Source organism: Lepisosteus oculatus, chromosome 24 (genome assembly GCF_040954835.1).
Source record: "Lepisosteus oculatus isolate fLepOcu1 chromosome 24, fLepOcu1.hap2, whole genome shotgun sequence".
NCBI classification, from domain to species: domain Eukaryota; kingdom Metazoa; phylum Chordata; class Actinopteri; order Semionotiformes; family Lepisosteidae; genus Lepisosteus; species Lepisosteus oculatus.
In genome coordinates, this window is record NC_090719.1 from 9,914,657 (window position 1) to 9,936,115 (window position 21,459).

Sequence of the window (21,459 nt, forward strand, 5' to 3'; positions counted from 1 at the left end):
GATGACAAATCACTTAAAATGCCCAATGCATATCCATTTAGTGTTGATCTCCACTTTGGTTATCACATTTATGTCCTCTTTAAGTGGAACTATGTCAGATTTATTACAGAAATGTATATACATATGTATATATTTTTTCTTTTGTCACTTTATTCACTTTGCATGGCTTTCTGGTGGTAGAAACAGCAGTGCATTACATATGAGACTGTAATGCAAAATGTATTGCCTTTCAAAACAAAATCTCTTGGCTGCATCCATTTGTGGCTGGCAATATGCTTATGACAAATGACATTATTTTGAAAGTTCTGCCTTCTTGGCTATAAAATGCAATGTTGTTATTTATCAGGATATAGAGAGTGGGAGGCTTTAGTTTTCCATAGCAACAGAACTATGATGATATATACTACAACTGTTCTTGGACTAGTCAGTGAAAAGGATAAGAGGGAACATGAAAGGAGAGGACCTTTCAGAACAGGTAAATGCAGATCCAATTTAGCAAAGACTTTTCTACAGACACAACTCTTAGGTGGCATATCTTTCATCAGCCAGATATATCATCAAACTGTTGTGAAAAAACACTTACTGTAGATTCCACTCACATTTTTGAGTGTTCCAAGTTTATACACTAAAAAGGGAAAATGTTGGAATGACAGCACTGTAATACAAAGATTATAGTATACTATACATTTGTTATTTTAGATGAAATAAACATATCTGATATACTGTAGATATTGATTCACTGGGATCTTTCAGAAGAAAAGACCTGAATTAGAACACAATTGAAGGGCTACTTCTGGTTTGTAACGGTTGTCACACTGGTATTATCCTAATTTTTTTTTATATATAACTTTGCTCCCTTTAGTTATAGTTGAATGAAATAAAAGTAAATATTCTTTAACTGAGAATTTAATCATCCAACCCTTTTTAACCACTTACTCATGGTGGTACCTGACTGAGCAGGGCAGACCAGACTTCCCTTTCCCCAGCTCTTTGTCCATCTCTTTGTGAGGGATTTCCATGTGGTCCCAGGCCAGCTAAGAGATAGATAATATCTCTACAGCATGACCTGGGTCTGCCATAGGTCTCTTCCCATTGGGTCAAGCCCGTGACAGCTCCAGGGGGAGGCCCTGGGGGACATTGTCACCAGATGCCCTAACCACCTCAGTTAGCTCCTTTGATCCAGACCAGCAATATCTCTGCTTCACGTTCCTCCTGGATTACCAAGATCCTCACTTTATCATGGTAAGTAAGCCCAACAGCTCCACATAGAAACCTCATTTCCACTGCTTGCACCTGCGATCTCATTCTTCTGGTCATTACCCAAAACACTTGAAGATGAGAGCTGGAAAACCGAGAACCTCATCTGAAAACTCAGCCCCTGCTTCACCTTCTAATTACTTACATGATTGTCTGCATTACTCTACCCCTGCACAGATCCACTGGTCAATCTCATCTTCCTTTTACCCTCACTCATGAACAAGGCCCCAAAGTGCTTAAACCCCTCCATTTGGGGGCAGTTATTCCCCCTCACCCTGAGAGAACAAGCCACTCCTTTCCAAGAGAGAACTGTGACCTCAGATTTGGCTAACCCTCATCCCAAATGTGTCAAATACGGCTACGATTGCCAGTGCACAATGGAGATCACAGTCACATGAGGCAAAGAGGACAAGACCATGCAAGAACAACAGAGACTGCCATCCATCAGACTGTCACACCAGCTCTGGATCCTTACCCTCCAGTGAAGTGATGTTCTATGTCCCATGGCCAGTTGCCAATGCCAATGTCTTTTCAGTCCAGATCTCTCTTGCTCATGCTTGTCAGTCAACTGGCATCACATCTGAACTTCTAATTTTGCCTTGCAGGTTGTGTTACATTTTTGTAGCCATTTTGGGCTGAGGCTTGGCTGAGTTATGTGGGTGGCCTGGCCACCAGATACATACTGACTAACACCAGCCCCAAGCCTGGCTCCAGAGGTGGGTCCTAATGTCCCTGATCTGGGTTCTCTTATTTATTAATGGAACCATCATACAGTAAGAGTCTAATTTGTACTGTTTTTGTCTGGCCCCTCAGCTCTCACCTTAGATCAATTTGCTAAGGGTAACTATACCAGGAACACAGAGCTCCCGACAACATAGCTCTAAGGATCCCTGAGGTACTCAAGCCCCTCTACCTTGACTGCGGTAGGAGGGAACTGTGAATTTAATTCAACATGGAATTCAACACACACTGTTAAAGGCAAGGAGATAATGGCTTACAAAGGCAATCATTTTTGCTGTGTCCATGTATCACACATTTACATACACACAGTATACGTAAAATAAACGTTTGTTCCATTTGCAAAAATGTCAGCTGCACCTCGAGCTACAGTATATACTGTAAATCTGTAATAAAGGTTCATGCATAATGTGTAGCCACAGAAGCTTTAATGGACTGACTGTTAGATATAATGTAGATCATATATATGTAGCTTCCTCTGAGATACCTATAAATATTTAATGTAGATTTTAAATATTGAAGATTTGCATTCATTTTGTTATGAATAAGCTTAAGGAATATGAGGTTTTTAACTGATTAATTGCTTGACCATGTTCAAAAGTTTATCATTTAGCTTGTCAATTACAGTTCTCATTTCTGTCAGTAATTTAAAAATATATATTCACTAATGACAAGCAATCACATCAAGTTGAGTCAAATAATTCCTCCTTTGTTATCATTTGCTTTGCATCCTTTAAAAGTATCCCTTTGCCAGATACATGACTGAGTTAAGAGATGCATGTAAGAGTTGCTTAGCAACCAATTACTTTTTACCAATTACATTCTTTAGATTTCTGCATTTTGAAAGCTGGGAAGTAGAAACTGCTAAATCTTTGTTTCTAAATTTAACAAACATGAAAAAAGAGAGAGAAAATAAAACTTTCTGGAAAAACTAAAAAGCATAAATGCAGGTAACCACCATTTCACGATACTGACTTGCCAATGCAGTTCCTTTCTGTGGTTTGTGCAGAATGTCTGCTTTCTACATAATTACTTTTCAGCTCTTTTAAATCAATATTAAGCATGAATCTGGTACTTAAATTCAAGCTCTACAGGTCATAATCTTGCACTGAATCTATATTTGACTGGTATATGAAGCAGGCCAAGCCGCTGATGTCAACAGAGACAATTTGTATTATCAGTAGGAGTACGTGCCCCAGAGGAATCCAGAAAAAAAATCAGAAAAAAGAAACAATAATTCTACCCATTCACAAATCTCCCATAGCACTTAAAGTTTCAAGGCTCATCAAAATCCATGCCCATACTGCCACAAGAAATATTCTACAATTACTGGGTTAAAAACATTGAGAAGGTATTAGAAGGTTTTGATTAGATGAATAATGCATATAATGCTCATTCTTTATTACATAATGTATGTTATACTATATTATGTGACGGGTATACAGTGTCCAGTTTTCACACAATTTGCTTTTAAAATCTCATATTTAACAGACTTTGTGACATTTTTGTAAAATGAAAACAGAATTCTTTTTTCTTTTGCGTTAATAGTAACCTTAATTTAAACTTGATGAGCAAATTTTCTTCTAAGAAACTGTATTGTACATAAATTGTACATAATGTATAAAAAATAAAGGAGACTTTCACCTCATTTGTATCTCTTCTTCTTATACAGTATGTGGATGTTATATTTTTACCATAAAAAAGACACAAGCTAAAAAAGATATTAGTTCTAAACCAGCACCATATACATAGTTCCAAGGTGAGAATATGAAGTACAGTACCTTACATTCTAATAAACATTTAAAGAAAACTATTATGATGACTAGATTTCATTGATCAGAGAAGGTTACTGCAGTGCTGTGGCATGAACTCGAATCTCTTGTATCACACCAGAAACCTATGTTTCTGCGCAATCATGTCAGCAGCCATATCACCCTGCAACTCACAACTGGCAACCCACTGAAGCTGAGGTTGCTGCTGGAAGAGGTGTTAGTGGGGCCAGCAGGGGGTGCTCACCCTGTGGTCCATGTGGGTCTTAATGCCCCAGTATAGTGACGGGTAAACAGGCGCCGTCCTTCGGATGAGATATAAAACCGAGGTCCTGACTCTCTGTGGTCATTAAAAATCCCAGGGCGTTTCTCGAAAAAAGTAGAGGTGTAACCCCGGCGTACTGGCCAGATTTCCCATTGGCCCTTACCAATCATAGCCTCCTAATAATCCCCATCTATGAATTGGCTTCATTACTCTGCTCTCTTCCCCACTAATAGCTGGTGTGTGGTGAGTGTTCTGGTGCACTATGGCTGCCATCGCATCACCCAGGTGGGGTTGCACATTGGTGGTGGTGGAGGGGAGCTTATTATCTGTAAAGCGCTTTGAGTGGAGTGTCCAGAAAAGCGCTATATAAGTGTAAGCAATTATTATTATTATTATTATTATTATTATTATTATTATTATTATTATTATTATTATTATTATTATTATTATTAACACACTCACCGTTTGCTACTTTATTGCTAATAAATCTTCTATGTTAATGGTGATAAAGGGCTGTAAAAGATTTTTCTATAAGTGTGTAACAAGTTGTGTAAACGGCCAACAGACCTCTCCCACTGGCATTGATCATTGGCTTACTGATGGAAACCCAGACAGTACTTCGACCTCAGTAACTGTGAACAGACTCAAAAGGCCAAAGGTTAAGCACCAAAAGAAAGATTTAGATGCCCCACATTTTTCTCAGCCAGGTTTACTACAGAACCTCTGTCCAAACCCATCTGAGTTTTTCCTGAGATGATATACTGAAGTGCAGCTGAGATGGGTTATAGATTTGACCCATGGCCTCTGAGCATGGGTCAGCTTCTCCTCAGCGTCTAACTAAACTACTTAACAGTTGCACAGGATTGCAAGGTTGGCAGACGTTTGCGTTTGTTGGAAATAATGTCCCCACATACAGTAGCTCTAACCCCATTCACACACAGTAAACTGAAATTGAAGGTGAAAGGATACCATTGTCCTGAATATTCCACAAATTTTAATGATAATAACTTATGTCGATTTTGTTGTATTAACACTTCAGGAAACAATTTATTTTTAACTTGCATCTATTTATGAAGAAAAGTCATAACTTCATAGTCTGATAAAGAAAATATGTTCTGAAACACTAAATAATGTACCTTGGTTGGAAAGACTGAGTCAGTTTGGCCAAAATATATCACAAATGAGTCAAACCACAAAATTAAATATACTGTAATATAGAATAAAATAATCCAAGTAAAAAATAAAGAGGCACGACATGATACTGGTTTATTAGGTAACAAAACTAGAATACTGTATGGGTGATGTTCAGGAGTTTACTTATTGCACATTTGTACAATGCCTAGTGCTTTGAAAAGATAAAGGCACACATACTGTAGTTAAATGATTGAATGAATGTCAATGAGCAAGGTGATGGTACAACATCAGATGATGAAGCATAAGTGAAGGATTCATCATACTGATATGACCTCAAGAGGAAGCAAATGATTCCTTTAAGAAATGATCCTTTTTTTAATCTTTTGGAGTTTAGTTTTTTTTTCTCTCAAATGTGTTCGTATTTCTTTTAATTTACATGAAAAGTAAAATGGTAAATCGTAAGCAAGATTTTAGTTGCATTGAATCTAGATTGTTTTCTTGGCTGGGATCAACTTTAATGTATGTAGAGAAAATGAATCTAAAACACTGCACTGGATATTTGAAGATTAAAGTCATTTGGAAAATGTATGTGCATTTAAGATAAAGAAAGAAGGAAAAGGCAAAAACAGTAATGAAATTAGTTCGTTCCCCTGGTCTGAAATGATGTAATTCTTCACATTACATAAATATTTAAAATTCTCATGGCTTCTGGTGTTTTTGTGAGAATTAAAATAAATTGTTTTGCATTGTAATCCTTGGTGAACATAAAATAGGTTTAGAAGCAGCACCATAATCATACATGAATTTTGAATGCATGTAGAATCATAAATGCAATTCAGAGATATGGTTAGTGAATTGACTTACATTTTACATTTAACATTTTCACAAATATTTTTTTTTATTATTTTTGAATCAGAGCACCAAAATAACTAAAACAAACTACAAAAATGAGGGGCACAAACAAGAAATTAATAAAAAATGGCTAAATATAATATGAAGAAAAATCATATTAGTCAATTTTTGTACTAGTGTAAAATGTAATCTGGCTGTAGTTAGCAATGATTGGGTCTATTTAATGGTCTTACACTTTTGGAAACAATAGCTTGCACATTTTAATTAAACTTTCTCTACTGGATGACATACAGTATGAGAGCTGATTCCCATGAATGTCCACCCTCGACTCAGAAGCCAATTAAGTGTATTTAAAAGTAGGTAAGTCAAGTGACAAATATTTCAGAGATTCTAACTTATTATAATTTAGTTGATTTTTGTAATGTAAGTATTTTGGTGCAAAAACTAGACATACAGATGCAGCCACTCGAATGGGGGAACTGTAATGTGCCATACTGCATCAACTGCCACAGTATGACGAAAGGTATCGTCCAACATTTAAAAAAAAATATTCTGATGCAGGACTGAACTACTCTGTACTACCAGGTGGCACACTGAATCCTTAATGTACAGTTTGTCATCTTTGTCTTTTGGATAAATCATAAGATTGCATACAGCACATCTTATTTTAATAATAAAAATTAAAGGTGTATAAACCCATTATTTATTTCTTGTGCTAATCATGTTGTACAGTTTTTCTTTTATAATTATATACAATATACTGAAGTATTAGTAATTGTGTATAAATAGTGATAAAAAATACATACTACTGCCACTTAAATTTTAACTTAAACACAAAGTAATAGGATTCAAACCCTCAGTCTGTTCAGGTGAGGTAATTCACTGTTAAGGTAATTCACTGAGATTAATAATATCTTGATCTTGACCAAGTCCTGTGTATTAAGTCTTCTCTCCAGGAAGTTACATAAATGCTCTCTTTAAAACTGCTAAATTGTAGCGTCTAGCTGTGAAACCCATGTGTTTAATGTTGAGTTCTGGTTACTGGTGAAAGCAGATTTTTGTTATTTTGGATTTAAAATTTTTAAAGTTTTAAAAGCAATTTTTAAAACCCTCAGAGAGATGTTTTAATAAGGCCTCATTCTGAAGAGAGAATTAAACACCAGCAGTTAAAATGATTCCTGCAGCTAAACGATTGCTTAACCAGGACCTTATCAGATATATATATATACAGAAAATCATTTATTTTGACTATTTTAAAATCATAAAAAGCAAGAATATTTTTATAGCAGCATTTTATTTGTCACAGCTAACAAAATATGGAAAGCATATGTATTTTATTTACATTGAAATGAATATATGAATGCCTGATAAAATGATGAAGCTTTTCCGTTTGTTCTAATGAGGACAACGATGAAGGCAGTGCACAGGATGCGCTAAATAAAATCCAATCTTGTTCACAAGAGCAAAGAGAGAAAGATAAAGCAAGATAGGAGTAGAAAATTGTGTATTTTTGCTGTTTTTCCCAAGTTCTTGAACATTATTTTAAGTCATGCATCATGCACTTTACCTCACCCTCTGTCAATCAGATTATTCTCTTTGGTTGCTCCCTTATTCTCCCTTCACTCACACTCATTTGGAATGCTTCCTTGTTCCATAAATTTAAAGATGCCTAACCTGTATCCATTTCTAAACCCCGTATGTAACATTTTCTTTTTTCTCTGCTGCTATGTATTGCAGCTAAATCATGTAAGAAGTTACAGTAATTTTAATAACTGGTGCTATTTAAAAATACTGAAGTTTTTTGAAAGCGTAATGTGCTTTGGGAATACTACAGTTTTGCAAGATTTTATGAAAAGTACTTGTGATATTTAAGAGTTTCAAGCATTGTTTTTATTGTAGCCCCCTTCCATTCCATTTCAAATTAGACCTCTAGTGTCAGTTTTCACATTACAGTCCATGGAGTTACTATGTTCTCTCTGGTGCTGCATGAAACATTATTTATCCAATTCAGCCACTCTCCTTACCTTACTAGAACAAATCTGACAGTTTTTAAACTGAAGTAAAGGAAAAACATGCTAAACAACTCTTATGTACCTCTGCCTTCGGTTTTCACCAACTAACTAGCTTATTCAGTTTTGTTAAACAAAAAGAAAAGTATTCAAGACATACTGTAACATGCTGCAGTTACGATTCTATGGGTTTCGAAAAATCATAATGCTGTTGAAATGTGGCTGATCCATTATCTGACCATGTGAACATTGATTGAGGAGCAAATTGTTCAATTGAACAACAAGTAATAAACATTTGTTCAATGGGATTATATTGAGTACAGAAGCTTATTAGCGCCATGTCATTTCTACTTGTCAAGAAAACGGCATGAACAATACACATTTAATCTGGAAATGCTTACGAACACGGTGTTGTATTTTATGTACACAAAAGACAGAACACATGTTCCTCTAGATTATTTTTTTCTCCAAAAAGAGGAGTGTGATGATACTCTACAGTTGTCAGGTCAATGCTACTTTACAAGGGATAATATCATTGCATATATACTGATGGAATGAAGAAAAACAACATTTTCTAGAATGAAAATACTATATTTTCATACTATATTTCAACTATATATACTATAGTTACAGTTTAGCTTACGTACTTTCACAAAAAGTTGTCAATTTGATTTAAGCTCTCTGACCAGCAATATAGCTTGTGCAGTGAGACATTGCAGCTTGCCAATCACACAAAAGCTCATTAGGTGCACTTTTACCCAAGGAGGTCCAGGTGGGACAATGCCTGATAAGGTTATCTTCAAAAAGGCCTAAATTAAAGGCTTAGGTCACTGCAAGAAAAAGGCCACACTTAGTTTCCAAAATCCCTCAAATGTCACTAGAAACAAGGGAGAGGGCCATTGACATGCTGCAGGCAGGCATGTCATGTGCCAGCATTGCCAGACACTACAGAGTAAGCCACTCCACTGTGTCATGACTGCAGAGAAGGTTTCAGCAGACTGGCAGGACAGATGGCTGTCCAAGATCTGGTCGCCCTCAAGTGACAACACCAGAGCAGGACTGACACCTCAGACTGGTCCATCTGAGAGATCGTTGCAGATCTGCCATCCATACTGCTTCTGAAAAGGCCGGCTGACACAATGCCCGCATCAGTGACAGGACAGTAAGGCTCCATGCTGCTGGCCTTAGAGCAAGGCGACATATCAGAGGTCCTCTGCTCACATTTCTTGGGCCAGACAGAGGCTGTGATGGACTCGTCAGCAGTGGCATCAGGTCCTCTTCACGGATGAGTCACTCTTCAACCTGTTCCACACAGATGGGAGGACCAGAGTGTGGAGGAGGAGGTGTTAATTTCTTTTTTCCATCAGTATATTATACCATATATTAATCAAGTTGGAAATATTGTTCACAAATTAACTATTGTTTTTAATGTAATAATTTTCTCATATAAATGCAATACTATCTCCCACAAACACAATGGGGTCTTGTTTCATTGTGTTATAACTGTCCAGTCTGGAGGTCTCAAGTTAAATGTCTGAAAGTGTGTAACAAGTGTGTAATCTTTGATTCTGGGAAATGTTCATTTCTATCTTCCACATCAGAGAAATGTTTTTAATTAATTCTATGCAGACAGTCCTGTCCACAAATTTAAACACCTGGACTTTCCCCAAACTGTGCTTATTGAAATAGAATATACCGAGCAGTCTGCCTCTATGGAGAAAACACTGCTTAAAGATGCTGTGAATTGTGTTTGCCCATTTTAATTACTCGACCTCTGTAGGTGTTGCTGTAGAGGTCAAGGCTCAATATCTTTTCCAAACCACTTTGGGTTAACATGTTCCTCAGTCTTACAGCTATGCATTTACACTCTCCACTTGCTACAGTGCCCTGGATAGCAAACTACAGTCCTCAGGGTTTTGGTCAAGGAAAACCCAAAGTAAAAAAAAAATACACATGAAATTATAGAAAAGGCTCAACTTTGAACATATTCAGTAGAATTTGCATTTTTATTCAGGTTACTCTTTTTGATTTTGTTTATGCACAGTACATGAACTGTACTGGTACTATGAGTAAAACTCTGTTTGTTTGACCTGCTCATATTAGTAATTTGGTGGTTAGCAATCAATTGATCTGGATTTCATCCAGCAATTACTTGAAAGAAATCCAGTATTACAGCTCTGTAAACTGTTCAAAATCCCCTACATCACTTTGTCTAAAGAAGTGCCTCCTCTTCTTGGTTTTAAATATATGATTATATATATATGATATATGATTTCACTGCTCATTCTGAAGACATCTTCTGGTTTGCCTTTGAGGATTTAATCTTATACTCTGACACTTCTTATTTTAATCTTATATTCTGATACTTCAATCATGTCCCCTCATAGTCTTCTCTATTCAGGATTTAAAAGATTTAGTTGTCTTACACTATTAATGTAGAGCATAGGCCAGAAATGGATCAATTTGCTATTCTTTAAACTGACTGAATACAGAAATACTGTACAGTATGTGTAATCCCCGTAATCCTCCATGATATAACTATCTCCATGATATAACTGTCTCCATGATACAGAGCTATAAATAACATAGTAAGCCTCATCTTACCTTGCATTTTACTTTTTGCATTCTACCTCTATCCCATCACCACCTGTGTAGCTACACAATGGTTAAATATTTGCTCTTCATTGGGGTCCTCATCCTGTGTCCAGGTGGTTAATCAGCAATGCAGAATAAGACAGATGTTCTTATGTCTAACTTCTCAATAAACATTCCTATATATGTTTTCTCTATTGAGGTCATACTGTGCATTGTGCAATTTTAACCTCTGTTGATGAAAATTTTACACATAAGTCTGTATATCCTATAACTCTTTGCCAACCTTTTTCTTACTTCTCCCATTCTCCCATCCATATACTCTGTTCTATATCCATTAATCAGGTCCAGTGATCCAAAAAATGCATTTCCTCCAATTTGTGCTACCTGTAATTTGAGATTTAATTTTTTATGAGTTTATTATGAAAAACATTATGCCTGATTTCTGTCCATTATTGTCATTGTTATTGTTCATAGAAGTCTAACCAGTTAGTGAAGGGAGACTTTTTCTTCTCCTAGAACCATGCTAACTATTACCCAAGATGCAGCTTCCAAAAATATGAGTTTTTGGACTATTAGGAATTATAATTTCCTTAATCTTAATAAGTATTAAATGCTTTGCTTCTCTACTGTTAGTTGAGTTCAATTAGTGTTCTGGCCTCTGTCTGTGACACTTAACCTAACCCTACAAAATAGTCACCAAACTATCTAATTTATATACAGCATTGTAAATACTCCCACGATAATTTGGTTTTGTGCTCTTTGAAAAACAAAAAGCTGACTTCCTGACTACAATAACTTCTATCTGCTAATTTGTTAATCTCAAAATGGTCTCTTTCACCTGCCTATGCACCTCTATTCTCTGTTAAGTATAACTTTTATAGCAAGAGGTGTCACCACTGGAAACATTAATGCATTCCTATATAAAGATATACAGCACATTGTCTGTTTTTTTTGTGCTTATTTTTCCATCTACATGACTTTAGATACTACTTTAGATTTGAAGAATATCAAATATGTTAACGTCTTGCTGGAGCCTGTTTTTGGCAGTACTGAGTTTAATTAGATTTCTGGTCCTTAAACAAACACACAGATCATCATATTTAATTTTAAGAAATTAATTGTAATTTATAATTTAGTACAGTACTTGTGACTTAAATTTTAATATTAAATATTTCTAGTGATTAGATAATGTTACAGTATGTTCTTTTAATTTGAGTAAATCTACCAACACCTGTTAGGATAAAATAGTAGCAGTATGTAACTCTTTGTTAAAAGGGCTTTACTTTTTCATATTCCAGTGCTCTGTTGTTCACACCTCAGTAATGTCACAAAGATCAGCTCCAGTCAGATGTCACGGCTATGCAACAGTGTACACATGACAGTCTGCAACCAATTAGACTGATTTGCTCTCCCAGCTAAAGTGATCTGACAGTATCATACAATTTTGAAGCATTCATTCTGACATGTAAAATTTCAGTAGCTATTCTATACAGAAAAAAAACTATTTTCTGCAGTGTAGTTACTCAATGACTTTTACTAATGTTATTAACTAGTAGATATTGCCAACAGATTATAAAAAAAAGGTTTCTGAAACTTAATTATACAACTAATATTTATTTTAGTTAAAAATATTTTAAATGACATCTCCTACTCAATTGTATCATTTTTAAACTTACCCAACATTTATACTGTATATTAACTCCTACTTCAGCATTCTCAAAAATAAAGAACAATGCAGTTTTGTGAATAAGATGTCTCAATTAAACCAAACAAAATGATAACCTTCATTGCTACTTAAAATTTTCAGAAACCATAGAGTACTTCAGTCTAGGTTATTTAAATTACAAGAATGTTTATTACCTTACAAGAAGAAGGAAAACGATTCTATAAAGGTGAATACAATACCTTATATTTAACCCAGTGATATGTGGGTCAGTTGCACTTTACTTTAACACAACCTAATCAAATATTACATTTAGACCTTGAGGCTTACTTACATTTAAATACATGTGTAGCAAGAAATTCATCCCTTCCAGAAGCAAAAATAAGTTTAAAGTGAGTGTATACTATTTTGTATATTTTAAAGTATAGTACATTTATTTCTAAAAATGCCCAAATGTAGTCAACAATCAACAGTTTACTTAAAGTGTTCACTAAAAAGCAAAGAAACCCAATTAGTTTTTAGCAATCTTTATTCACATTGCTCTAAATCTCCAAAAACATTATCACAATAATCCATGGTACAGACACTGGCACCTAAATATTAAAATGTCAAGTATGCTTTCCTGTTAAATGTTGTTGTTTATCAATTTGAAAAAGATTGTAAACTACTGCAGTAAATCTCCAACAACATTGGCCAAAAACTAAAATTACCTTGGATTCAGTCACTGAACTTCTACTGTATAGGTGTCTCGACAAAAATGATCTTTAGACAACAGTCAACAACATATAGAGGAATCTTAAAAGAACACTTAACACTTAACATTACAATGAGCAATGTTCTCCACTGGCTATGATGGTCCTTGGCACCATCAGTTGAGATTCACAATGGATATCTGATGAATGCTGACTTTATCTTATAACTTAGGAGTTATTATTCATAGGATTTATTAGAAGTTATAATTTTTGATACAGAACAAATCCAGGCACACATTAAATCTGCAAGTGCTGTCTTTGTCTGCATAAGAAAGCAGGTGTTTAAGGATCACAACATGAAATTAAAATGGAATCATGTACCTACAGTACCATTTCTACTTTATCTTATGACCTTTAAACACGGAAAACATATACAGGACACTTAAAAGGACATATCACCAGTGCTGTTTGTGGAAGATTTTCTGCACAGTATGAAGAGGAAAGACAGATGCACCAATATCAGAGTTCTATCCCAAGCAGGACTACAAGGATTCAAGCATTAAAACTATGATAAGTTACCATCAGCACAACTGGTTTACATCAGCTGGATATCCGATTACAAACTCCAAGAGAAGGTTATATTTTCCTGATTCAGGAAAACTGGTGTACCAGCAGAGGCCAGAGGAATCAATTAAAAATTACGGTAAAAGCAAACTTGAAACAATGCAAAGTCATTATCAATTTTGGGAGGTTATGGGCCTTAACTGAACCAGATGGAGAAAGAATGAGGAAACAAAGTGAAAGAATTGTCTGATCTTGCATTACACAACCTTTTATCATCTTAAAGACCCTGTAAGTGAGTATGTGGATTCCATATTGGCCTGATCGGTCAATTCTGGAAACATGAAAGAATCATTCTTGACTGCAAGGGATGGCTAATGAATTAATTAGTTAATTATGTAGTACATGGGCAGCCAATATGAAGTGCTGCAGCAGCTAATCCATCACATTTACCAATAATATTGAATTTAAACATTGTCAGTTGTTTCTCATTATAAGCATCAGTTCTTGGTCTCTACACTTCCATATAAAGGCTATTTATATAAAGCAAAACTTCAGTGTGTTAGGATTAACTTTTAGCTTTAATCGTCAGTAAAACATTAGGATAAAAACATGTTTTTACATAAAGAATGTATTGTAAAAGGGGTTTTGTAAGTTACAAATATTTAAATGTAAATATAGCATTTTAAATAACTTAGCAGGTTATCTTGTATTGGTACTATGAAACTGCTCAATACGAACATTCCGTTGTGGACATTTTTTACATACTATACACCTGTATAAATTGAGACAAAACTGGATGATTCTTCTAACCCTACTCCTAACATTACCTGAAAAGCATGTTCATGTACAGTAAATACCATTTTAATTACATTTTTCAATTGATTGAAACATGGCCCAAAGCAATTTCAATTTTGAAGAGGATGCATTTTCTAAACGTCTTTTGCAAAGATTTGCATGTTTAAGATCAATATTTCTCTGTTTGAGGGTCATTTTTATATCTAATAAATGGGGAGCTTTCAGAAGCAGAATTGCTTAGTTTAATCCCCAGTTAGGGTTAGGATTCTAACAGTACTTAGACACCTTTTAGCTTCATTGCTGCATTTTGGGACACAGGTAAACTTTAGGAAGAGAGAAACTTTTATCCTATCTTTAATTGCTTTGTTCAGTTATATTTGGCTGCTCGTATTGCACTGCACATTTCAAGAAGGTTATTCCAAAAGTGAGTCAAATTAAAAGTGATAGGAAAAACCATTTCATTGTGTAAACTCTCTCAACTGTATAATTTCAAATGGGACCAGAAGTATAAATGCAGTCAGAATTGGGTGGTTCTTCTAACCCTAACCTTAGCCTAGCTTGAAAAACATGCTCCTCCAAATAGCATTTCTACGGTATTTTTCAATTGAATGAAACATAGAAGGAACAATATTGAAGAGGATAGATTTTCTTAAGGTCTTATGCATGGAATTGCATGTCTTATTTTGTGGTTTGAGAAATATTGTCAAATCTCATAAAGGGAGTGTCACGCCCCACACTCTCCCTGGGCATTGAAATTGACCCTGCCAAGACTGAATCCATACAGATCTGGCCAACACCCCAGAATTTAAAACAAATTCAATGCTTCCTGGGATTTTCCAATTTTTACCGCCGTTTTATTAGGAATTTCAGCTTTGTTGTCTCCCCCATTACAGCTCTGACCCGAAAAGGTCCTGATCAAGGGAAATGGACTCCCGAGGCAGACCAAGCTTTCCTTCATCTCAAGAGACTGTTCACCACAGCCCCCCTCCTCCGTCACCCAGACCCCAACCTTCCATTCATTCTCGAGGTGGATGCCTCAGCCAATGGAGTCAGTGCCATATTATCTCAACGTCATGGAGAGAAGGGTATCCTCCACCCCTGCGCCTTTTTCTCCAAAAAATTGTCCCAGGCCGAGACTAATTATGATGTTGGAGACCGAGAACTACTGGCTATCAAACTCGCCCTGAAGGAATGGAGACACTGGTTGGAGGAGGCCCTACACCCTTTTACTATTCTTACGGATCATAAAAATCTCTCTTACCTACAAACTGCCAAAGGTTTGAATCCACGGCAGGCCCGCTGGTCACTTTTTTTTTTCTAGGTTCCATTTTTTCATTACTTATACACCGGGATCCAAGAACATAAAGGCTGATGCCCTATCTCGCCTCCATGATCCTCCTGGCTTTTTGGACCCTCCTGAACCTATTATACCCCCTGAGAGAATCGTGGCTGCTATTAGATGGGACCTGGAGAACCAAATCAAACGTGCACTTCATAACCAAACCGTTCCCCCCCAATGTCCTCCAGACAGACTCTTTGTTCCTGATACCATACGCTCCACTGCTCTTCGCTGGGGTCATGATTCACTATTTGCAGGTCACCCCGGTGTCAAACGTACCTTGGAATTTATCTCTAGACATTTCTGGTGGCCTTCTATGAGGACTGATGTTACTGGGTACATGCAGGCCTGTCCCATCTGTGCCATGTCCAAATCCTCCCGTCTTAAGAAGCCCGGTTTACTCCAACCACTCCCAACCCCTAGAAGACCTTGGTCCCACATCTCAGTGGACTTTCTTACGGATCTTCCTGAGAGTCAAGGCAAAACTACCATTATGGTCGTGGTAGATAGATTCTCGAAGTCAGCTCATTTCATTCCTCTTCCTGCCCTTCCATCTGCTCAAGACATGGCTGACCTCTTCATTCTTCACGTCTTCAGACTTCACGGCATTCCTGAGGATATCGTATCAGATCGAGGACCTCAATTCATTTCAAGATTCTGGAGAACTTTTTGCAAATCTCTTGGGACTTTCACATCTCTCATGTCTGGCTATCATCCTGAATCCAATGGACTGACGGAAAGAACCAACCAGGACCTTCTTACTTACCTTCGATCTTACGTCTCTGCTTCTCAAGATGACTGGGTCTCTCTCCTCCCCTGGGCTGAATATGCCCATAACTCTCTCTCTTCCTCCACCACTGGGATGTCCCCCTTCTATTGCTCTCTAGGATACCAACCCTCTCTTCTCCCAGACTCTATCCCCGATTCGGATATTCCCTGCCTCCAGACGCGCCTCACTTTCCTCAGGAGAATTTGGAGACAAGCCAGATCCGCCCTCCTGAAGACCTCCTTGCGGCAGAAGACCGTCATCGACGACCTGTGCCGAGGACAGTTTGTCTGGCTGTCTGCTAGAAACTTACCCCTTAGACAGCCTTCACATAAGTTGGGACCCCGTTATATTGGACCTTTTCGCATCCTCTCCCAGCCCACCCCTGTAACCTATCGTCTTGCTCTTCCTCCAACTCTCAGGGTGCACCCCTCCTTCCATGTCTCTCTCCTGAAACCCTACCACAGATTCCCCCTCTCCCGGCCTCGGCCACCTCCATCCCCACCACGTCTCATTGACGGTCTACCTTCCTACACAGTCAATAAGATCTTGGATGCCCGCTGGCTCCGAGGTCACCGACAATTTCTAGTCGACTGCGAGGGCTATGGTCCTGAGGAACATTCCTGGGTCTGTGAGAAAGATATTTTGGATCGCAGCCTCATCGATGACTTCATTCGTACTCGCTCTCTTGGGTCGTCAGGAGCCGACCCTAAAGGGGGGGGTACTGTCACGCCCCACACTCTCCCTCGCAAACGACGTCACATTCCCAGAACCTCTGCTTCCCAATCTCATCCCTGATTGAACCCAGCACATTCTCACATGCACCAGATTCCTCAAATTCTCACTCCCTAACCAATCATCCAATCACACCCCTTTCCTTTCAGTATTTAAACCCCCTTCGCACACCTTCCCACGCTCACTATTGAGAAGCCTTCATAGTATTCTCCAGTGCGCATTTCCAAACTTTTTGACTGATCTCCCGTTACGAATCTTCTGCTTCCGCCTCTTGATCTCGCCTTCTGGATTTTGACTTTTGGATTGTTTTTGGATATCTCTCGTTACTGGACCCTCTGCCTCCCTTATCGACCCAGCCTTTGGATTTTGTCTTTTGGATTGTCCCTTTGCCACTCTGTGTCCTGTGGGATTCCGGTCACGCACAAGAATCCTCCTATTCCACGTATAGGTTCCGTGACAGGGAGACTTTCAGAGAGATTACAGAATCAGGGTTAGGATTCCAATAGTAGTTATATCCCTTTAAGCTTCCTTTTTATATTTTTGAGCCCAAGTGAAGTTTAAGGACGGTATTACTCATCTCCCACCTTTACTTTTGTGGTTGGTTATATTCAGCTGCTTCTATTGCACCTCACATTTCAAGAATGGCATTCCAAAACTGAGTCCAATTTTTTACAACAGTAAGTTTTACGACACTCCATTCTAAATAGAACAAGAACTAAAGTACTGTAACGAACCGCCGACATAGAGGTGGTACGATCCAGTTACAGCACTGTGATGGCACCACCCTCTACTCCCCTGTGCATAACAGGGATGTTGGCTGCCTGGGCTGGGGAAGGCCTTCTTTAAATCAGCTGGCAATATTGCTGTTGAGTGATGCCGGAGGCCTGGGTTCGATCCTGAGGCTGGGGCCGGACTGGGGTAGGAGCAGCAAGGGCAGAAACCCCCAAGAACCGGAACTCACTAAAGTGTAATTGGAGCCAAAATTGGATCATTCTTCCAACCCTAACCCTAGCCTGGCCTGAAAAACATGCTTATGTGATTATCTTTTTAACAGCATTTTTCAGGTGGATGAAAAAATAGCTTAAATAAGGTACTGTATCGAGGAAGATATATTTTCTAAAGGTGTATGCATGGATTTGCGTGCCTAAATTCTATATTTTGTGGTTTGAAGGACATTATCAAATCTCATGAATGGGGGTTGTCAGAGACAGATTACAGAACCGCTCAGTTTAACTTAGGTTAGGGTTAGGATTCCAACAGCACTTTGACAACTTTTATGTTCATTGCTGTATTTGGGGGCTCAAGTGAACTTTAGGAAAAGTGATAACTTTTCTGCCATCTTTAATTTTTTTGGGTTTGGATCTACAGTATATACTGCTTCAGTCATTGTACAGTGGAGATTTTCTGAAGCTCTGATTTGATTAGAGTAGTCGGTAAAATTGGGGAATTATTATCCAAACAGAAACAGCAATTAACTAGTACCAGCTCATTAGGGGTTTTATATCTTAAATTTGTTTTTAGTCTAAGGTGTTTTTCACAAGCCAACTAACTAATGCAAAACATAGTGGGATAAAGTCGAAGTCAACTAGCTTTGCCAGTGTGAATATTATATTTGCCTTATAAATCATTGTAAATTTCTGGGGGTAAAGCAGATCAGAATGGAAATAATGTTGAGAATTCTGTCCTGCTGGCAAGGAGGAATCTCACTCCTCTAACACAGTCGCCCTCAGGGACATGTCCGTTACAATATATATATATAGCAGTCTGGATCATGATTATGGTACATATTCAAAATAATTTTACTTCTGTCTATTAATACATTAAGTAAGGTGATAAAATGTAAAGTTAAACATTGCTTTTCCATCCGCAGAGACAACTGATAGACATGGATCATGATCAAATGCACAAGATTTATGGACTAGCGTTGCCATGATAGCAAATCAAGATAAACATACATCTATTGTGAGACAGAAATGCTCACTATAACACCCTAAGGTTTGAAAAACCCTATAAAAGCTTCAGTGCTTGAGAGACAAGCAGTTGAAGTGCAGTATAGTACACACAAAAACATTAAAAATAGCTTAGACACCCAAGAGATGAGATTCAACAGCGAAGCCCTGGCATTACAGACCAGAAACAGGAGAAGTAAATAGCATGGAAACTTCTTAATCTCCCTTTCAGAGGTCCTAGGCCTCCCCAGGGAAGGCTGGCATCACAGTTATTTTAAGCTAAAACGTGTGAGTCAAGGACAGTCATGACGGTTGGCATTTAAGGTTGTCAACAGTTCCATTGTTTTATCTTGATAGAGGAAAGGGCCTTCAAGGCATCAAAAGATGCAGCTTATTAATGGCAAAAGTTAGTCAAAATACAATGCTAGCAAAACCCTTCAATTCACCTTTTTCTAAAAATATATATATTTACTTTAACGCTGATCTAAGCATTGAAGTAAAAAAAGTACGAGTTACATATTTGTGTGTGTCAGGGGGGTAAGATTTAAACACAAATATATTTATAACACTGGAAAAAAAGGAAAGTACCCGAATTCCAAATCATCTGTCATCTTACATTTCAAGAATGTATAACTAGCATGACATGCTTAAGTACAGTGTGTTACTATTAATTTTAGTTCACTTAAAACTATTTTATGACCTATATGAATTATGTGTTACTGTATTAAGCTACTGTGCACGGAAATCCATGTAAGATAACTACTATACACTTTACTTGTCCCAGGAACTAAAATGCATATGGTAGGTGACCAGAAGTTGTCAGAAAATAAAGAGTACAGCTATTAGGATTTTCTGACATTGTCCCACATACACCATAATTGTTCTATTATAACAAACATGTTAGTTCAGTGTCTAAAGATACTTGGTTCTATGATGTCTGCTGCAATGATTCAGTATGACACGTCTTCACTGACAAATCATGCCCTGTAGAAAAATTTGCAGCTCTCAAGGTTGACACTTACCATCAGCAGCAGCTTCATGTCTAGTCACACCATGAAACAGATTAAAGGTTAAACCTGTTGCCAGTAGCATAGCACTTTTACACCAATAAGCCTATAGCAATTATCTGTGTAATACTATTTAAATGCACAGTTAACACTTCATTATCTTTGCTCTGGCAAGACTGTAAAGAAGACAGCTACTTCAAAGATGGCTAATAGGAGTACATTTTTAATTTTCACCAGAATGAACTGCTTCATCTCATAGTGTAGAGTGTCCTACCTTACATTTACAGGGGGCACTCTCTCAATACTCTTGCTTTTAAACCAGATATAAGAACCAATAAGAAAATACTCAGAGAATTCATTTCCGTTTTTAATCTGAGTCTAAGAGGAAAAATCCATGCCAAAAACTAAACTTGTTTTGAAGTGAGTAGAACGCCACTTGCTTTGAATTTAGTTCTTTGGTGTTTGAGCTTTTATTGTTGACCACTTCATGGTCATTGCTTTCCTCTCCAAACAGCTTTTATTTTGCCTTATTACCACAAAATCCTGTGGGATGTTATTTCACAAAAATGTAATCTGAATAGGCTTCCAATTGTTAAGGATCAGTCTTCCTATCTCAGTTATACTGTAATGACTAGTAGGTTCATTAAAGTAAAAAACAACTGAGCTTTGCCCTCAGCTTTAATGTGTTAGAAGGGTACTAGGTGAAAACTGCAACATAGACCTATGGATTTAACCTATTGAATTGTTTTTATTTGATTTAATCTGTTGAAAATAATTTTGGATTACAGGTAGTAAATTATTATCCAGGAATTTCAACATCTAATATGCACTGGGTCAAAGTACAGGTTGAGGATTCTGGTCTGCACATTGTTATTGTTATCTACCTGGAATATATCATTAACCATCTATGAAACACATTCAGTACAGTTACATTTATACTGTTCATAATATTATTATTGCACAATTTTTTTTGTAAAAGTTTGTTTTTACAGTTACACATTTATTACTACTTATCAAAACACATGGGAAACTCCAGTTAATAAATATGTGGCTGGAATTTGCTTTGTGGTGGACTAATGGCAATATTAAGACTTTTTCTTTCTTAAAGTACGCATGATCTCATTTGGAAAAGAATATACAGAATATAATTGCTCCTGTTGAACATAGTTTGAAAGAGAAACTCCTTTGCTACTGGAACTGTCTCACCATAGTCAGGGGGATTGCTCTGAAAAACAGATTCTATTAACCCCTACAGAAAGACCATTTGGGGCTGGTTGGCAATGTCTGAACTGCATTAGGTCTGACTACCCTAATTAACCCACCATAAACC